The sequence below is a fragment of the Natator depressus genome, chromosome 1, assembly GCF_965152275.1.
Source record: "Natator depressus isolate rNatDep1 chromosome 1, rNatDep2.hap1, whole genome shotgun sequence".
NCBI classification, from domain to species: domain Eukaryota; kingdom Metazoa; phylum Chordata; order Testudines; family Cheloniidae; genus Natator; species Natator depressus.
In genome coordinates this window covers 242,142,551-242,163,174 of record NC_134234.1, presented here as the reverse complement: position 1 = coordinate 242,163,174, position 20,624 = coordinate 242,142,551, and the positions used below count along the sequence as shown (strand labels likewise).

Here is a 20,624-nt window from a genome sequence, read left to right as displayed (position 1 = left end):
CCAACCAAAAGCCAGGCAACTATTTTTCATTGCCTATGCAATTCTTGACCCGGCCTGAACACACCTATGTCAACAACATTATTTGATGTGCCTGTGATTTATGAATGTGTTTCTCAATCTAAAAACACCTTACTAACTAGCAGTCTGATCCTAAGCATGAGAGTAACTTTACTCACATGAATAGCCCTTTGGAACTCAAGAGGGATTACTCACATTACCATCATGCATAAGCGTTTCCAAGATCAGGTTTTAGGACTGTTTGATTTAAACACTCAAGTAGCCAGTTTGCTCAGTCATTTCTTACATGCAATAAACACACTATTTTGTTCCATGTTCATGGCATTCTAAGTATCATCTTGCATTTAACTGCTAGTTAATTATATATAGCAGAGCAACTGGATGATAAAAAGCAACATTTTTATACTCTCACTTGAATATTCTATTCCTGCCTCTTTTACCAACCCACTTACCCTCTGTATTTGTTTCCCTATGTGCAAAATGGGAAGAAGGCTACTTACCTCACAGGTAAATTGTGAGAATTTATTCTGGTTTATAAAGCAATTTTGGAGGTCCTCCAAATCTTCAGTTAGATGTTGCTAATGGAGGGTAAAAAGCATTATATTCTTCCCTACTGAATACAAATCCCTTGTAAAACACTAAAAATTCTATTATAAATGTATAGGTGTACTTTTAATCCTTCACTGCCACTCTCCGAGTCTCTTCTATTTAGCTGTAGTTAGGCAAAATCTCATCACAACAAGAGCACTGATTTGCTTTCAACCAAATTAAGCTATTTCACAAATTTCCTAAATCCTTGTATAGCAATTTCTAATTTGAGAGGGGAGAAAATGCAGACATCAGCAATATTTTTAAAGAAAAATAGGCATGGAAGGCACAAGTAATTTCATATAGAGGACTTACAAATAGACCAGCAGTAGCAACAACCATGTCAGCAGGTTTTTCCTCCCACATCCAACATCCCTAGACTTCCATTATCTCACACAAGTTGCAAAGAGAGTGGCTTGTAAACAGACACTATGACTTTCCAAAACCCTGACTGTTGAGAGAGGATTGCCAGCTTTAACCTTGAAGCTAAGGAGCATCCCCAAGGAGGCAAACCACAAGCTGGGTTTTGTTTTGTTTTTTTTAATTCAAAACATATCAGTAAACAGTAGAAAAATGTATCAAAACTAAACTTGTTTACAAACTCTGCAAGCTAACAGCCTGGATGCAATGCATAAATCCAAGTCATGTCAGACAGCATTCCAGAATAATGTGTCAAAGAAAAAGCAGAAAGACTTGTCTGTTTGTGGGAAACAATTGGGTCAGTTTGCTGGCAAGCCCTTTAGACTCCTTTACATTGAATCAAACCCATTATTCAATGCCAGGCTTCCTTTATAGTTTAATACACAGAGATATTGCAAATGAGACTTAAGAAATGCCTCAATTAAGTACCTACACTATACATACATTTCTGGCCATAGTATGTTGGTTATGTCTTTTTTGTTCACTAATTAAATGCATCCTGGAGTAGTTTTTGTTGGTGGCGGTTTTGGGTGGGGAGGGGAAGGAGGTTGTGGCAAGATGCACTAAAGGTGATCTTTCCTTCATGTAGATCTCCTATAAAGGTAGCAGTGTTGCTCTGGGATAGATTTTAGGGAGGAATTCCGAGGGGCGACAGAGTCCTTCTTTAGGGAACTCCTCCTCAGAGGGGCTTAGTGCAACCTATGGACTCTGCTGACCAAGACAGCCAGCATTGCAGGATAGGTCTCCCTTATGACTGTGCATTGCTGTAGCCCTCATTTGTCACTGAATCAAGTAAGAAGGTCAGGGACATTTACATGTGTTGTCCACAACACATTGATTCTTATGGAATCAGTTACTTTAATGTCCACGTATTTTAACATTCGTAGCATCCAGAAGACGAAAAAAAATCTGTTATGAATGGCCAGATGCTTTAATGGATTAATTACTGACTGGTCTTTAAATCCCTCTGTCTGCAGATCAAGACTGACCCAGTGACCAAAGTTAAAAAAAAAATTCACATTTTGCAGCCTCTTTTATGAATTCCAATTTTAAAAAAATATTTTATTGAAAGTCTATTTAGACATTTACACCATGTTCATCACTGTCATTTAAAATTCAGAGATGCATCTGAGAGAATGGCAGTTGTGAAGTCCTCTGTTTACGCTGGAAACAGAACACAGGCAGTGGCAGTACAGATTCCATGCAAATCATATAGCCAAAAAAAAAAAAAAAATCACACAAGAAGCCACTTTTAAGTCCATTCCATTGTTGGCCTCTCTGCCTACACTTACACCGTTGTTATCTCATTGGCCACTGTGATGGTGAATTCTATGACTGACACCGAAACGAAACGTAGGAAACGAACTGGGACCAACAACTCATTTCACATAAGCCACAAAATTACCTTGACATAACTTTTGATCATTCGTTTTGACCCGGTTCAAGTCCATAATGTCCTAATGGTGAAAGTCTCATGTCTTTCCAACTACACGAGCCAGTCTTTTAAACAGCACCCAAATATAACAGTACGAAACACAAGTGGTACACACGAACAAGTCCAATAAAACAAGCTCTAGATAAATGACACTGTTCAATTGCAGAACACTTAATTGTTAAGGAGGAAGGGATCTGTCCAAAAGCAAAACCATTTAATTATTACAAAAGGTGGTACAGCCCCTACCAAAACTACTCTCCCACTTCCACCATGTATAAGCACAGCATTGTTCCTTTATGCATTTAAAGGGACTTTAAGCCTACCTACCTACCTCCAGAGCACATATGCAGTCATGCTACTGTGCGTTCTACATAACAAACCCATATACCATAGCGCTGCCACCATAACTGCTCCAGGGAGAAGAACTAAGTGTTCAGTACTACAAGACTTTACAAAAATGCACAACACTGCCAGATGAAAAATTCACCATCTTTAAACTGTTATTTTGCCCGCTGTTGACCTTATTAACCATGTCATTTTCAACCTACTGACATTTCAAGAGCACAGACAGCAGATCAGTGGAATGAGGAAGACTGACATGGCATAATTAAAAGGCTTTAGTGCTGCCCTCCCCCATACAAAATAAAAATGGCAGTCTTGGTAAAATGCATGCAGCATAAGCACTTTATTTCAAAAGAAAATCCCAAAACATGGCCAGAAATCCTTGCAGAAGGGACACTATCTTAAATGACTATTTTTGGTACAATAGTGCTTTAAGACATATTTTTAGAAGAAGTCCCTTGTATAAAGGCAACAGTAATTTTAATTGTATATAAATAATGTTAAATCAAGCATTTGTTATACCTACCTCCGGCAGCACAACCAAAACACTGTTTAAAAAGGACTCCATGGATACAGAAGAAAGGAGCCTTACAAATGAAAGTGCGTCTCCCTAATTTTACACTTGCTTTTACTGAAACCCTGCAATGAAAGCACTGTCATATTGTTTCCACACGCACAGCACCCTGAGAACTCGTGCAAAGTCACTGCATAATTGAACCGCATACTGTTACGAAATAAAGATTCTAAACGTTTAATCGGTCAGTGAGTTAAGGGTGGCAGTGAAGGGGGGGGGAATTGATCTTGCACTCGACTACCGTTTCATGTTCTAAGTCACAACCATGTATCTATTATACCAGTACCTCCATTTGAATGCCCCCCATCCCAATCCCCCCTTCCAAAACAGAACAACGTGAAGCTTACCACAAGCCACTTAAAGAAAAAGCAACTAACATTAAAAGATGTGTAAATCAGTCAGTCAATTAGTTCAATGTGTAATGGGGGCAATGAACAGTATTTCACATAGAAAAGAGGTACGAATTGCCCCAATTCGGCTAGTTGTTATTCTCATTTCCTACTTCAGAGATCCAAAATCAACTACTTAAAATGAGACAAAAGAATCTTTAGAACATTAATATTTCCAGTCTTTACTGATAAAAATTGCTAGACTGAATGACTAATAGTTATTCATCTCTAGATCACGAAACCATATATTGCATCAATATTACAAAAAAAGGTATATATATTGTGCATTTAGTACTAACCTTATAAAAGCTGCATTTACTCCTCTTGGCTAAAGATGATTAAGAGTTTTGGTAAAATCCCTTTATGTGCTCTTCCAGCTTACTAATTCAAAGCTTCCATTAACACACTCCATTGCAGATAATTGCAGACAGCACACGCTTCCCTGCTTTTGCCAGTCCCCAACACAGTAAGGATAATCACATTCCAGCGGGGAGTGAACAGATGGTGGATTCCATGGTAACCAATTCTCCTAAGGCTATTGGTAGAGTGTGTGACTACCACTTATTGGGTAACAATCACTCTTTGTGCTTCAGCCTTGCAAATCCTTAACGAAGGGACATATAAGCTTCTAGCACTTACTGGGCATGCCTAAGCAGGTGTTTTGCCATTTAAACAAGGCACTGCACCACAACAAAAGCTTTCATCTGGATTTAACCTTGATGGGGTCTATGTCTAATATTTTGGGTAGGTTTAATGCTCAAGAATAAGATCACACAAAGCTCAACTTGAAGTCTATTAAAAATAGCTTTCAACAGTTATGGACACAATTATCTTCTAGATTTATTCTTCACCTTAATTTCCAGAAGGGTTGAGTGCACTCATTCAGTCTTTTTCTAATGAATTAATTTCCAGACCACACTGGATAGATTGAGATTTATATTATGTCACAAGCAAACAAAACAGCTATTAAAATTTAAATCTTATTAATAAAACAATACAAGAATGTAGGAGCGTTAGGTAAACTAAGTCAATGCTAGTATGGAACAAAAGTAATTGCCAGAATAATTTTCTAAAGGATGGTTTATTTCCACTGGAAAAGGTTTCATACCTACTCTGTTGGAACACTTGCTGCATTTTCTGGAGCTACTATGCTTTGCCTTACCTAAAAATGTTCTAATCTCCTAATTTAGGGTTTTATTCCACAAGAATATTGCAATTCCTTGCTTTTGTTGTTAGAGCCTCTGCTGGGTTCTCTGTCTCTGCATCCAGCAAGACTAAAGCTGATTCAGCAGCCAAAAGCTACCTGTTCTCCACAAGCAGTCTGAATATGAAACAGAGGAGAGAGTCTAGAAAACGCTCTTTGGACTGTGTAGTAACTGAACCTACTCATCTCACCTGACCATACCCATCTAGCAAGAAACCTGCATTGACACATGTAGCGGCCCAATGGAGCTCTCCTAGCAAAATCCTCAGTGACATTATTTTGAGGACAGGAAGAGCAGGGAAGTGGTTTTTCAAGAACAATTGATAGCAGTCTTGCCTGCAGAGAAGAAAGAGCCTTGAAGGCATACATTAAGGCTTTAAATTGCATGCCATTCTCATTCAAAATAATAAGAGCCCTATTTAGTGACAGCATGCCTGTCAGTTTACCAATATTTTGTGGGTGGGATCGGTTTACAAGTTCAGCCTTTCACTGCCTCGTCCTCCAAAACTCTGTCATTCATACTTTACAGTGCTTTGGAAAATGGAAGAGGATTTTTGTAAACTGATGCCAAACCACCCAGTATCTGGATCCAGCTTAAGCATGGGGAACTTCCAATTCAACAGACTTACTATACAGGGGCGGGGGGTGGCGAAAGAAAAACCAACCAGCCAACCTTTTCCCCTCCTTCTCCAATACTGCTCTTATATTCTGCTATCTAGCTCTGATCCTGCAGGCCTATTAGCAATTCCTATAGGAGAATGAGAAGCCCTCTATTGGAACCCACTGTGATAAATCTTACAGTTTCCCTGCAGATGATGCTACACACCATGAGACCACTCAGTGCTGCCCTTCATTCCTGGATCCTCAATTCCTTTCATCCTCACTGCACTGCTGAGCTATACAAGTTGATATAAAAGAACTAAGCTTATATAAAAAAAGAACAAAAAAACTATAGTTATAAATTAAAATAAACCAAACTATTGCTAATAATTTGTTTTAGGGTAGCACCTAGAGACTGCTGGAGAGATTGGAGCCCCATTGTTGTAGCTACTGTACAAACATGTAAGAAGAATCCCTGCCCCAAAGAGATTACAGTCTAAATAGTTGAAATAGACAAAGGGTAGGAGGAGAAGGAGGCACAGGCAGGCTAAGTGGCTTACCCATGGTGTCAATCAGTGGCAGAGCTGGGACTAAAACCTAGGCAGTACCCTGTTCATTAGACCACACTGCCTCCCAATGTTAACTGATGGCTGAAATGCTTTACAAGTGACAATGGGCTTCAGAAGCCCAAAACTGGACCTGATATTTTCCCTCACGTCTGTGTAGACCTCAGACAATTCTCTCCGCAAATTCCTATCCATTCCCGTTCCAAAGCCACGGCATGCAGGTTAGAATGCTGGCCAGCAAGGAACAGAGAAACTACCACCTCACACTGCCGAAATGAGAATACTCAGGTGGAACTGGGTAAGAGGAGGATTGATAGGTGACAATGAAATGGTACAAGCTGTGATGCAAGTAGCCCCTGTGACGTTTCACTCCATATTCTTTATGAAAATATGCTTATGATATGAATACGACAGATATATTTTAGGCAAGAGGAGTCTTATAAGATATCATTGGAAAGGTTATAATTTACTGAACGTAATTATCCAATTTGTATGCCTGTATCATTTCTGTGTCTGAAGTTAGGAATATTGACTATGTATCTGTATTTCAACTATGCTACTTTGGGTGACGCCCACTGCTAGGGCAATGGACTGAAAAGGTCTGGCCTTCCTGCGGACACTCCATACTGCCACTGACTCAAACACTGTGATACTGTGGGAAACAAAGGATTCCCATCTTATGTAAATCCTATTTAAGGGTGGGGAGGAAGGCAAACCGGACTCCTCCTCTCCATGGCTTGTCTGCCCAAGAAGAAAGATTGCTAAAGCCACCTGAAGGGAAAGTGGGGGGGGGGGGGGGGGAAAAGAGTCCTGACTGAGACAGGGGGTCCAATCTGAAAAGAAAGATAACTGGAATTCTGAACCACAGAAACTTTGCAACCTGCCTAAAAGTAACATTTAGGGTAAGAAATTACATTTTGTAACCTGTTTCTTTAGTATATTGAGCTTAGCTTGCGTACTTTGTTTTATTTGCTCAATAATCTGCTTTGTTCTGTCTTATCTCTTATATTCACTTAAAAAACTCACCTTTTGCTGTTAATTAACTTGTTGCTTGTTTATAATAGAACCCAGTTTATGTAATTTCTAATGGGGGGGCAAGAAGTTGTGCATATTTCCCTCCACGTTGAGGGAGGGGGCAAATTTCATAAAACCTTTTTGTTTGTACCCCTTAAAGGGAGTGGGAACGTGAGTGCTGGGGGAGACCTCTCACACAGAGCTGACTTCAGTCTGTGTCTGCAGTGAGGTGTGGCTCTGCCTATGTGCTTGTCTGGAAGAGGCTTGTGAGCCTAACCCAGCAAGGTCAGGTAAAGGGAACACAGGCTGGCAGAAGAGGCTGATTGGGAAGGGGGAGGCTCGGTTAAACTCAGGCACATCAGGTGACACCCCAAAGGGCCCAAACCCCTCACAGATCCCATCACGGAAAAGCTGAGGGAACATCGACTGAGATGGCTGGGTAATGTGAGATGAGAGGTGAGATATGCTGGTCAGAGTACAAGATCTAGTAGTCCCAGGAAAAAGACTACAAGGAAGACCCAGAAAAAGGTGATTTGAGACACTGAAGGAGGACACAAAGAAGGTCAGCGTCAGCTTGGAAGACTCACTCAACAGGAATCTTTGGAGAGGAAGAACAAGGATCACTGATCCCAACTAAAGGGGCAAAGCAAAGGAAAAGAAGATACGGCAGACTAATATAGGTCTGTATTATCTGAACACCTCAATCTTTAATGTATTTATCCTCCCAACACCCCTGTGAGGTAGGGTACTATCACCACCATTTTACAGACAGGGAACTGAGGCACCAAGAGGCTAAGTGACTCGCCCAAGTTCCCACAGAAGACTATGACAGAGCAGGTAACTGCACTCAGATCTCCCAAGGCTTAGCCTAGTGCCCTAATCATTAGACCATCCTTCCACTCCAACTCCAGTACATGAGCCACCTCAGATAATGGCTAAAGATTCCCTAACTGACTGAAAGTTGAGGAGATTGGTAACAGCTGATTAATGCACAGGAATTGCTGCTGTTCTTGAGGAGTTTTGGAGTATTTTGCTGACGAGAGTGAGAAGTGTGGATGGGAACTGTGGGGCTGCCATTCTTCTCTGGCTCTAAGGAGTTCAAGTCACACACACACACACACTTTTATGCCACGCTGTAGAGCTGTGGTCTCTAACCTTTTTACATACAAGATAACTATCTGAATTTAAGTGCAACCCAGGATCTACCCCGCCCCTTTCCTGAGGCTCCACCCTGCTCACTCCATCCGTCACTCTCTCCCCCATCCTCACTCACTTTCACCGAGCTGGGGTAGGGGTTCGGGCTCTGGGCTGGGGCCAAGGACTTGAGTGTGGGAGTGGGGTGCAGGAGGGGGTGTCAGGTCCAAGCTGTGGGAGGGAGTTTGGGTGCAGGAGGGGGCTCCAGGCTAGGGCAGAGTGTTGGGATGCAGGTTCAGGACTGGCACAGGGGTGCTGGCTCCAGGAGGGGGCTCAGGGCTGGGGCAGAGGGTTGGGGTGCGGGTTCCCGCTGGGCAGCGCTCACCTTGGGTAGCTCCTGGTCAGCAGGGCTAAAGGCAGGCTCCCTGCCTACCCCGGCCCTGCGCCGCTACCAGAAGCGGCTGGCATGTCCCTGCGGCTCCTTGGGCGTGGGGGCATGTGGCTCAGTGCACTGCTCCTCTCTGCAGGCACCACCCCAACAGCTCCCTTTGGCCTCAATTCCCTGTTCACGGCCAATGGGAGCTGCGGGGGTGGTGCCTGCAGACTCTAGCAGTGCAGGGAGACTCCCTGCCCCCCGGGGCCACGCCACCACAGGGACATGCCAGCCACTTCCAGGTCCAGGAGTGGCACGGGGCCAGGGAGCCTGCCTTAACCCCGCTCACCGCTGGACTGTTAGTGGCCGGAGATCACAATTGACCGTCAGAGGCTCTAGGATCGACCAGTCGATTGTGATCTACCAGTTGGTGACCCTGCTGAAGAGAGACTGTGAAGTCATCACCTTAAGAAGATCAGAAGGAATGTGTAGGTGTATGTTCTAAGGAAGCGTTTTTCAAAGTTCGGGTCATAACCCAGTACTGGGTTATGGCATGTCAGGCACTGGGTCACTCTGGTCAGCACCGCCAACCGGGACATTAAGAGTCCTGTTGGCAGTGCTGCACAGCTAAGGCAAGCTACTGCCTACCTACTCTGACACTGTGCTGTGCCCAGGAAGCGGCCAGCAGTGGGTCTGGCTTCTAGACAGGGGGGCCACAGGGCTCCGTGAGCTGCTCCCACCCTGAACACCGGCTCCACACTCCCATTGGCTAGGAACCGGCCAATGGGAACTGGGGGGGGGTACTTAGGCGCCTCCACCTAGGATCCGGACCTGCTGCTGGCCACTGCCAGGGAGCAATACGATCCACGGTGCCAGGACAGGTGGGAAGCCTGACCAGGAGCCACCGGAGGTAAGTCCACACCCCGAACCCTGTGCCCCAATCCCCTGCCCCAGCTCTGAACCCCGCCCCCCGAACCTGAAACCCCTTTCTGCACCCCAATCCCCTCATCCCCCAGCCCCACCCCAGAGCCCTGACCCCCTTCCACACCCTGAATCCTCATTCCTGGCCCCACCCTGCAGCCCTCACCCCAACCCTCTCCCATACCACAAACCCCTCATTCCCAGGTCCATTGAGTCACGGGCATCAATTGTTTTCTTCAACTGGGTCCCCAGAAAAAAAGTTTGAAAACCACTGTACTAAGGTACACCCCATAATAAAAATTAATTACAACAGAATGGTGAATCTTATGTGGAAAACACCAATATAGTTACCACAAAAACAAAATTATTTATAAGTATTTCCAGTGCTGGTTGTATGTGTTTATATACATAAAATCTTTGTTCATTAAACCTGAGAGACTGTCATACAATGGCCTAAATTCCAGCTGCCATAAGAGGAAAGCGATGCAGAAAGTACTACTGGCAATTCTTTGCCACCAGTTGCTAGGCCTTAAAACTGCCTTTGTGCATGAACATCTAACAAAGTCTTTCCGCGCTGCTGAAGGGTATGAAGGTCTTGCACAGCAATTTTCTGACAAATTGGCACATGACTATTTTGCAAGCCATCTTGCTACTCTCTAGCCTGAAGCTCCTTCAGTGGGTGCTAGCTTAGTTAGTAGTACTATTATCCAGGAAACCAGGTCCTGATATTTAATCATGCAACTGCAGAGTGTTCCTTATCTGTGACCACAGCTGTCAACTCTAATGCCAAGCGAGCAAGAGAAGGGGGGCAGGGGCAAAGGGGAAAAGAACAGCAACATCTTAAGTTTTGCTAATAGCAGCAGAAGCTGTGCCAATGAATGAATGCTCAAAATTCCATGTACATGTATGTGTGTCAATTTTCACAGCTTGTGTTTGTCATGCTGTCTGGAGTGGCTCACAACCATGAGTGCCAACCTCAGGACAAACTGTCAAAAAGCAGGGAAGAGACACCAAACTAGCTGTATGTTCTATAAGAAGATTTCACCAAACCAGTAACAAGTGTTAACTCCTAAAGCTCTCCAACAGTCTTACCATGGAGTCACAGACAGTCCCTTTGGGCATTCCAGTTTATCTTGCCACCCAGGCAGGCTGGACTATGTGATAGATGGTCACTTCACCCCCAAAATCACAATAATATTCAGGTTACAACCAGTCCCAGAACACCAGTCACTTCCTACAGGTCAGGTGTATTCAGATCTCAAACCAGTGACCATGCCTGTAGCCAATCCTGTAATAAACTAAAGATTTATTAACTAACAAAAGAAATTAGAGGTTTACAAGGTTAAAACAGGAAACATACATACACCAATGAGTTACAGTCATAGATTTAAAAAAGCTAATATAAGCTTCTATAATAAGCAGCTGTATACGTCCTTTAGGGCTGAGCCATAACAAGCAGCATGGGGATCTGTTACTTATGTTTACAAATCTTTGCCCCTCAGAGTCCAGACAGCATAAAGAGACTCAGTTTCTCCTTTTCAGGGATTTTTATCCCCTTCACTCCAGAATCCAAGCTGATGGGATGAGTTCATCCCCAGGCCTCCCCTTCTGGAGGGAGAGGGGAATACAATCAACAAGGTTTCCTCTCCTTTGATGCTACATAATGCCTCATTTGCCTTCAATGGGTCATCTTGTGTGCTGGACAAGCACTTTAATTAATGCTTCTTCTGTTTGGTAAATTATATAATTGCAGAGGTTTACAATGCAAACACTGAATATGACTTTATACTACGGGATACAGATATTATAAAAGTAGGATTAATACATGCAGCATCCTACAAGCAATTCCATAAAGTCTAAACACTGAACACATTCTTATATCTATTTTAAACTATACTAACCCACAGATAAGCTAGACTGGTCAGACCAGCTATGCATTAGTGTGTTCACTGAGGCCTGGAGCACTGGCATAAGCTGGAACCTGGTCTGCCAGCACCACAGTGTTCGCTTTCAGAGAGCCCATGTATAGTACTGTTCGTGCACTCTAAGTGATAACAGAGAGAGTGTGTGTTACTAGAAAGGCAATCAAAGCATTTTTCCTCATTTCAAAGTTTTAGTTACTACTGTGGCTCCATATTCCCCTGTGCAATCTCCCTACAGAAAAAAGGAAGAACACGCAGTTCTCGGATTGCAAAAAGACATTTTAGTAGCACCTGTCTGTGTGCTAGGTGTCATGCATACACAATGGAGTCTTGATCCTGAGTGAGGCCTCTGGATACTGCCATGATATTATAAATAGCTTTAGGAAACTACAGCATTGAAGATACAAGGTCATTAAAAATAATCTCCCTATTTACTTTTGTGTTTAAAAGAATATTTCCCTCTGCTGATTTGAATACATCAAAAAAGTGTTGTTTACATGGAGCTTTACAATAGAGTGTGAGAACCAGAGGGTCTGCAATACCTGTCTTTCCATCAAACATGTAAGAATCAGATATTGGCATGGTAGCATTTGCAGAATTGGCAAATGGAAATTTACATTTTTCATAATTTGTCCATTAACCTACTAAGTAACCTGTAGTAGTTCTCATGTGTATGGCTGGCCGGGAGTGGGGCGGGGGGTTGTCACATGAAAAAAAATAAACCATAAAAAAAAAAAAAAAAAGAGTAGCATTACTTGCATTTCCAATGATTGCACAGAACAAAATGAAGTACATTATAAACTGAAGAAATATTTTTTTGCTAGTAAGAAACAATTTTTCAGAAAGACATTTTCAGCATTGTCAATAGTCTGACTTCAGTAGTGAAGCACTATCCCAGTCAAAGGAAAACAAAGTATTTTTACCCATCTGTATGTGGATGCAGCTGTATAATTCGCTACGTTGTCAAATGCTTTAAATTACTATAGTGTAAGTTTAAGTTCCATCATCACCAGACAGCCTGCTATGTCACATTTTCTCAGACCAGGTAGGGCTACATGTAAAGTTTTGCCAGCCTATTTTTTATTTTTATTTTTAAATTTAGCTATGCTAGCAAAAGCCCAAATGCAAAATGTAATTATAATTGGCATAAAAGGAGCTTGTGCAGATCTAGCTTGTTTTGTTTGGGAAACAGTTATAAGCTATATTAGCAAAAGCATTTTTTTGCCAGTATTAGCTGTGTCTGCAGTAGGAGGGTTTGCCAGTATAGCTATAATGGCAAGGCTTTGAAGTGCAGACAGGGCTTCACTGTTAAGGAAGCCAACAGAAGACTTAGATGAGGCACTACAATCATTCCTTAACTACAGATATAGGCGGTAACACCATTTCTCATCCTGTGATCCACAGAGATCGACCAGCAACAGAAGAAGCAGAAAGAGAACATTCAAATGTTGGTAGCAGAAAACAGTTTCATATAAAAGACTTGAGCACAAAGCATATTTACAACATTTTGCCATTGCTATGAAGAGAGACATTGCAAAACACACCAACATTCTGCTTACTGCACTGACTCTCCAGTGAGCACAGAATCCAACTCAGTGTGTCTGACCTGATGTTCAAAGCCCTCAACAAGTGAGGGGGGAGCAGCTTTATCTACCTGAGAGATGAACTCTCCCTCCTCAATAGCTACATGTGAGCATGGGAGACAAGTCTCAGGGGAGAGGGACCTAGAATATGAAATGGACTTCTCCAAAGGCAAAAAATGACCACATAGGTCTTATCACGTCCAGCAACAAATACAGAAGATATGACTTATGTTTCCCTCAAATTATTTAATTCTTTCCCTCATTCACACAAATCAGATCTATAAATTAATCAAGCCTTCCTAAAGGCTGGAAAGGAGGAAATATCTCTCATTTCAAATTCTTGGGGGATGCTCAGATACTATGGCGATACAGGCTATAAATTTAGCTAGCTAAATATAACAAAGGAACTATACTATACTTAAGATGCATTGATTAAAAATAGTGTACTTACAGCCTCCCATGCCTTTCATCAAAAAACTACAACCAGCAATGTGAACTGGACTTCTCCTTAATCGCAAATATTTACCTGTTAATGAGTCTACACATTTTGGATTTAGCCTATAAACTAGCAACAGAAAGAGAGTTACAAACGACGCATTTAAAAAAAGGAAGTTCTGAATTTCATAACCATTACTGACACTGATGTGATTCAGGAAATACGCAATACTACAAATTTCAAAACACAGTAAGAGCATCCAGGGGTGGGAACTGGAGCAGAATTATAATTAAAAAACAATTATACTTTAAGGATTTGTAAAAAAAACCCAACAACTTAAGAGCTGTCTATTAGACATCACAGAAGATCTCATACAAGTTCAACTCAGTGTCCTGGGCAAATTTATCTTGGTAACTACGTTCTGTTTGACTTAAAAGTTCTGTCCAATTACAGCTATACAGATTATACTGCCCTTTCTTAAAAGCCTGGTATGCAGTGTTGCTTGTGAAAAATGACTACAAAATACACAAGAAGTGGTATTGCAGTTTTTAAAGCAATTAGGGCTCTTTGGATGACTTGAGTTAGGGTATTAGCTTATTCTCTTGTTACTTCCATTTCCAGGCTCACATTTTAAATATTGAATTTATATCCAAGAAATAGGTGCAGTGTCTACACAAGCTAAATTACCCTTCAGCAACTAGCTGCGACCAGTAAATAGGACAGCCCTATATTTTCAACTGTTTCATTCTTGTGTCTTATTTTTATGTAATTTGTACTAAAAACCAATAGTATTTGAATCCTCTATTATGTATTTCATTCCTGCAAAAAGCTAACACAGAAACAATCAGTCACTGATGCGACCTCCCAATTCTTTTCCTCTTTTGAATGCCAAGTATTCTACTAAAGCTGTAGTGTTATTGCAACATTGTTTTCAGAAGATTCAATGATCTGCTGGCCTAAAATGCTCCTCCAGCAAGCCATGCTTTCAACTTAACATTCCCTCAAGGTCACAGGCTTCCAACACACCCAAGTTGCCAACCCTTATAGAACAATCCTACAGAATTATGCGGAGATGAAACCAATAGGTTTCTAAAGAAATTGTTCTAAATGACTATCCTTTCTATAGAACGTCTGTAAAAATCTATTTATAGAATTTGTTCAGGCATGTTACATAAGGAAAGGGACGTCCATTTCAATAGATTTCCACATGTGCAAGCTGTATATTGTACCTAACATACTGTAGTGAACACTCAGTGTAACATACTACTTCTGTCAGACACAGTCCTGCTCTTTCCTTGAAGCCCCACTGTGAAACATTGGCACTCTAACATTTGCTTTCATGAGTAGAACCTACACAGGCAACAGCCATAGGTAAGGAACTTGAACAGACAGAATGGTGCCAGCTCTCACAATGTTTGCCATTCTTCTCAAAGCCTCAGTTCCTGGTTTTTCATTCACAAAGTATGAAGCTGAATGGAGCTTAAAGTTGAACAAGTGAAATTTTATTAACCCCTCGGGGTCTATTCTGTCCACATGTCCGAGTTGTTTCCTGCCTAATTCCCTCCATTATCTATTCCACTGTTATCCCATCATTAACAGTCATTCCAGGGAACACTGGCCCTCTGATTCCAATTTCACTGATCATAATATACCAGGAGCTATGTGATTATGTGAAAATTTCAGCTTGCATTTAAAATGCATTTTTTTCTCAGTTGTGGAGAAAAACTTGAGAACATGACCCTGCTAAAACCTTAGAAATCAAAAAAGTAAATAAAAACAGAGCCACAATATGTTTTAATGACAGGTTTCAGAGTAGCAGCCGTGTTAGTCTGTATCCGCAAAAAGAAAAAGGAGGACTTGTGGCACCTTAGAGACTAACAAATTTATTTGAGCATAAGCTTTCGTGAGCTACAGCTCACTTCATTGGATACATTCAGTGGAAAATACAGTGGGGAGATTTTAATATACACAGAGAACATGAAACATTGGGTGTTACCATACAGACTGTAACAAGAGTGATCAGGTAAGGTGAGCTATTACCAGCAGGAGAGTGGGGGGGGGTAGGGGAGAACCTTTTGTAGTGATAATCAAGGTGGGCCATTTCCAGCAGTTGACAAGAACGTCTGTGAGGAACAGCGGGGCGGGGGGGAAGAAATAAACACGGAGAAATAGTTTTACTTTGTGTAATGACCCATCCACTCCCAGTCGTCTTTATTCAAGCCTAAGTTAATTGTAACCAGTTTGCAAATTAATTCCAATTCAGCAGTCTCTTGTTGGAGTCTGTTTTTGAAGCTTTTTTTGTTGAAGAATTGCCACTTTTAGGTCTGTAATCGAGTGACCAGAGAGATTGAAGTGTTCTCTGCCTGGTTTTTGAATGTTATAATTCTTGACGTCTGATTTGTGTCCATTTATTCTTTTACGTAGAGACTGTCCAGTTTGGCCAATGTACATGGCAGAGGGGCATTGCTGGCACATGATGGCATATATCACATTGGTAGATATGCAGGTGAATGAGCCTCTGATAGCGTGGCTGATGTGATTAGGCCCTATGCTGGTGTCCCCTGAATAGATGTGGATACAGTTGGCAACGGGCTTTGTTGCAAGGATAGGTTCCTGGGTTAGTGGTTCTGTTGTGTGGCGTGTGGTTGCTGGTGAGTATTTGCTTCAGGTTGGGGGGCTGTCTGTAAGCAAGGACTGGCCTGTCTCCCAAGATCTGTGAGAGCGATGGGTCGTCCTTCAGGATAGGTTGTAGATCCTTGATGATGCGTTGGAGAGGTTTTAGTTGGGGGCTGAAGGTGATGGCTAGTGGCGTTCTGTTATTTTCTTTGTTGGGCCTGTCCTGTAGTAAGTAACTTCTGGGTACTCTTCTGGCTCTGTCAATCTGTTTCTTCACTTCAGCAGGTGGGTATTGTAGTTGTAAGAACGCTTGATAGAGATCTTGTAGGTGTTTGTCTCTGTCTGAGGGGTTGATTTTTAAACAATTTCGAGATTATATTTTTAGGACCGGACATTATTTTGTTGGGTTGGCAATACCGAGATAGACCAAGAGATGAAAGTCGTGAACAGATTTTATGAAACCCTGTGTCTCTAAGAACTGCAAACTAGCTGATAAGCAGTTCTCCAAGAACTTACTGCTTATATATTCAGATAAATCAGAACTAGGAAGACCATTTGCAGTGGTTCCATCTGGTGATGCCCAACAGTTACCTCCATCTCAAAGGATGGAAGCAGGAAGTACCAGGAACCAAGACAGTATTCCCATATTCTCTCAGCTAAGCAGATTCCTGTTGGTTTACTGGTCTATGAAACAGGAGGCTTTCCTGAAATCCAAAGACTCATTCCATGATCAACAAGAGTTGTCCCTGAAAGCATAGCTGGACCACGTTACCCTTTGTACACATCATGCCAAAAAAAGAATATGTACTATATCTAAAGAACCCAGTCAGTCAACGATGGATTCACAATCTAATTATTTTTCTCTGTGCCTTCACCAAGAAATCTGCTTGCACAGAATGCCTATTACATGACATTTATTAGCATTCCTGTTTTTTTCTGCAACTCCTACTAGCTAGCATCTCATGTGACAATAGTAAAGAATAAAAGAATGAGTCACTTCTAACACAAGGAATTCGTCAGAATAAGCAAAAACACTATTATTCCCCAAAACTAAACTACTTTCGGTCATCCCTGATGAGAATCTTGATCCAGAACACTCCTTCAGCCCCTTTCTTCTAGGCTTCATGCCACATATTTAAAGAAACAGTATACATAATGCCTTTTTCAAACAACATTTTAGTTCTATAAAACTTCCCTTTGCCTTTTAAAGCATGGACAGTAAATTCTTCTTCATCCCACCCTGGTAATTTTACGTTCTGAAAGGAGCAATAGTGTGTCTGGCACAATAAATAATAAAACATCACTAAAAATACACTTTGTTACACTTTTCTGTCTGAGTTAAATTTGGTTTAATCACTGTCATTGCTAGAGTTATTGCTCACATCAAGAACAGGGAGGAGTGATTCCATCTGAATGCATACAGACCAATATCAGTGCTATACCACAGTTATCTGAAACAAAGTAATGCTTCAACATCTCCTATACAGATAGTACACTTTATATTCACGCTTATTTTAGGTCACTCATGACATTCAAATAACTAAGGTTGTACTGTTAGACAATATCCATCTTTGGCTCCCTCCCTAATCCATTTTCATTGCACCAATTTACATTAATTGGTTCTTAAGAAGCTCATATTCTACAATGACTGACATGATATAACCTAGGTAGAACAGAATCTGAGATCTAAATTTTAGATCTATTCTTCAATGAGGCTGTTTATTGCAGTAGCAACTGTAGGCCCTAGTCAAGATGGGGGCCTAATTGTACTAAGTGCTGTACACTTATATACTAGCAGTCCCTTGTCCTAAAAATCTTACAATCTAAGTAAGCAAAAGAGATAAAAGAAATATTGTCTCTATTTTAAAGATGAGAAGACTGAGGCAGAGATTAAATAACTTGCCTGAGGTCACACAGAATCCTGAAACAGAGCCATTAATTGACCCCAGGTTCCCAGTCCAGTAACTTAACCAAAGACCATCCCTTCCACCAGTCCACAATTGACTTTGATCAAGCCAGTTTTTCTATGCCTGAGTCTGCCGTGGTAGCTTTAACATTTATATAGACAAGCAAGTCCTTGGTAAGGGTTTCACACAGATTACCAGAAATGTCTCTTTTCCTATATCAGGTTCTCTGTGGTGATACGTCCATTCTTATGTCAGTTATACATTCCCACAGCTCTTAGGTCTTCTTCTTCCAACTCCCCTTCAACTTACTTTTGAAGAGTCCTCTTTTCATTTGGTTTCATTGCTACTTTTTATTTGTAAGCATGAAATAATTTCTTTTATTTCACCCAGATGTGTTTTCCACTTCTCTGTTAAAGAAGTTCTTGCATCTGGAATCTCCTTTTACATGGACTGCTTAATCTATTGGAAAAAGTCCTTTTCACTTTACCTTAAAAAAACAAAAACAAAACTGGTTTACGGCGGGGATGAGGACTGAAAGGGTTGGCTTACCCACTGCAGAAGTATTTCAAGTTTTGATACTTGAAGATTCTCAGTGAAGCTTCATTTCAGTTAGATTGTCAGAGTGATGACTTGATGACTAAACCACCTTAGCCTCATATTAAAGCTGGCTACCACAGTCTTGTCCTTTGTCCCAGTTGTTCTGTAAATGAGGCACTGAGCCAGCATATGTTGGGTGTTCAAAAGAACCTGCCAGCTACAACACCTGTGGTTTAAATGGGCTGCTGTGCAGTACCTGTTCAAGAGCACTTTCTGCTGTCCTTCTAGGTCAACTTGATTTCCTCTTTATTTTCATCTGATTCTTATGGTCATACCCTGACTGCACACCAGGGACCAGTTAGAGAGAGATGGAGCAACTATATTCTGCTTCTCTCTCCTATATTTTATGCAGCGTTCAGCGTTAATTATCTGGAGTGTACTCCCTTCCCACTTTCAAAATTTCCTCCTGTCCCTTCCCCGTTATTGTGTCACTTCTATTATCTAACTGTATAAGATTTTGGTTACTTTTTTACCATATCATCCCTCCATCTGTTTAAAAAAACTTCAGTCACACATGATTCAATACAGCCACTAAACCGCCCCTCAGCCCCCCACATGGATGTTATGTCTCCACCACAGCCCTACAGAGGGGGTTCAGCATCTTTAAAATGTAAGACTCATGTAGCTGGGTAAGTTAAGGCACCCAAGTTTGAATGTTCTGGCCTCCATTTTCCAGGCTGAATTTAATACAGTGTCTTTCATGACACCAACAGGGACCTCCACCATCATGCAAAATGTTCATCAACACATAAGCAAAAAATTAACCTCAAACGTAGCAGAGTTCAAAATACATATTGTGGATGAGGACAGTGTCTTTTGGTTTAGGTTATTCAACATTTAGGTAAGTTTTACTTTTAAATGCAATTATTTACATAGCATTACAGGTCCAATACATAGGTCAAGCATTGAGATCTTAGCCTTACGTGTAAGTGGATATGAACATTACTACAACAGTGTACTTAGATATCTCTAGCATTGAAAGGCAAGACTAAATAATGGATCGCATTTTAGCATTTAAAGCTCCTGACTGATGGAGCGCCAACAAAATAAGTTTTTAACAAATGAGTTTGGTCCAACAGGTGAACCAGAATAGAAATCTATAAAACAATATGCCATCCAGTAGAGGGCAGGGGAACTCAACTCACACCAGTGTTAGAATTCATCCTAAGAGAAAAGGAGTACTTGTGGCACCTTAGAGACTAACCAATTTGAGTCTAAGGTGCCACAAGTACTCCTTTTCTTTTTGCAAATACAGACTAACATGGCTGTTACTCTGAAACCCATCCTAAGAGAGTTTCCATTTGCCAGTGTTTCTCCAGAACATATTCTAGAGAGTACTCATTTAATTATATAAAATATACCCAATATAAACTGATGGGTACCTTGCATAATGGGGCTCTGATTCATGAGTGGGACTCCAAGGTTCTACTGCAATACAAATAATACGGTGTATAAACAATTTCCTTTTGAATTTTATAGGACTTATTAAGAAAAATGTAACAGGCCTGCTCAAAACAAAATCAATACCATCCTAAAAAAGCCCACACATCCCTTCCAATTAAAGTCTGATAAGAGACAGGCTCAACACCATACCCTAAATACCAGACTGATTGAAAATTGCTTCCCTTGCTGGCACAGGGCCAGCGGGCTTTCGCTGCACTGCAAACACCACACCACCAGCCCACAGATAGTTATATCTATATCATTTTGTTGAAGCATCTAAACTGCTCTCAGCTGCAACAGTGGAACATGGGGACAGAGCTGGCCTCTTAGGTATCCAGGTCCCAAGCTATTCAGGCCTTTATAAATCTAAGACCCCGCCTTGATTTGCACATGAGAGCAAACAGTAAGCCACAATTTCTGGCTACTGATTCCACTTGAGTTTCCAGGAACAGTCAGGGATCTCAAAACATCCCCAATGTGTGAAATGTGAAGAAACTTCCTCAATAATGGCAGCTGGAACCACCCCAGCTATTTAATCAGCA

General features: G+C 41.4%; 1 protein-coding gene across 3 annotated transcripts in view; it reads right to left on the bottom strand.

Moving 5' to 3' along the window:
* FGD4 (FYVE, RhoGEF and PH domain containing 4) overlaps positions 1–20,624 on the bottom strand; it is a 175,446-nt gene that overhangs the window by 105,280 nt on the left and 49,542 nt on the right. Inside the window, exon 1 of one of the 3 annotated variants that reach the window (XM_074939625.1) lies at positions 4,066–4,396. The exons of the other annotated variants lie outside the window; for them this stretch is intronic. The gene's annotated coding sequence lies outside the window, so the exon portion shown is untranslated. Of the gene's footprint in view, positions 1–4,065; positions 4,397–20,624 lie in introns of those variants that run through there. 3 annotated transcript variants of the gene reach the window in all.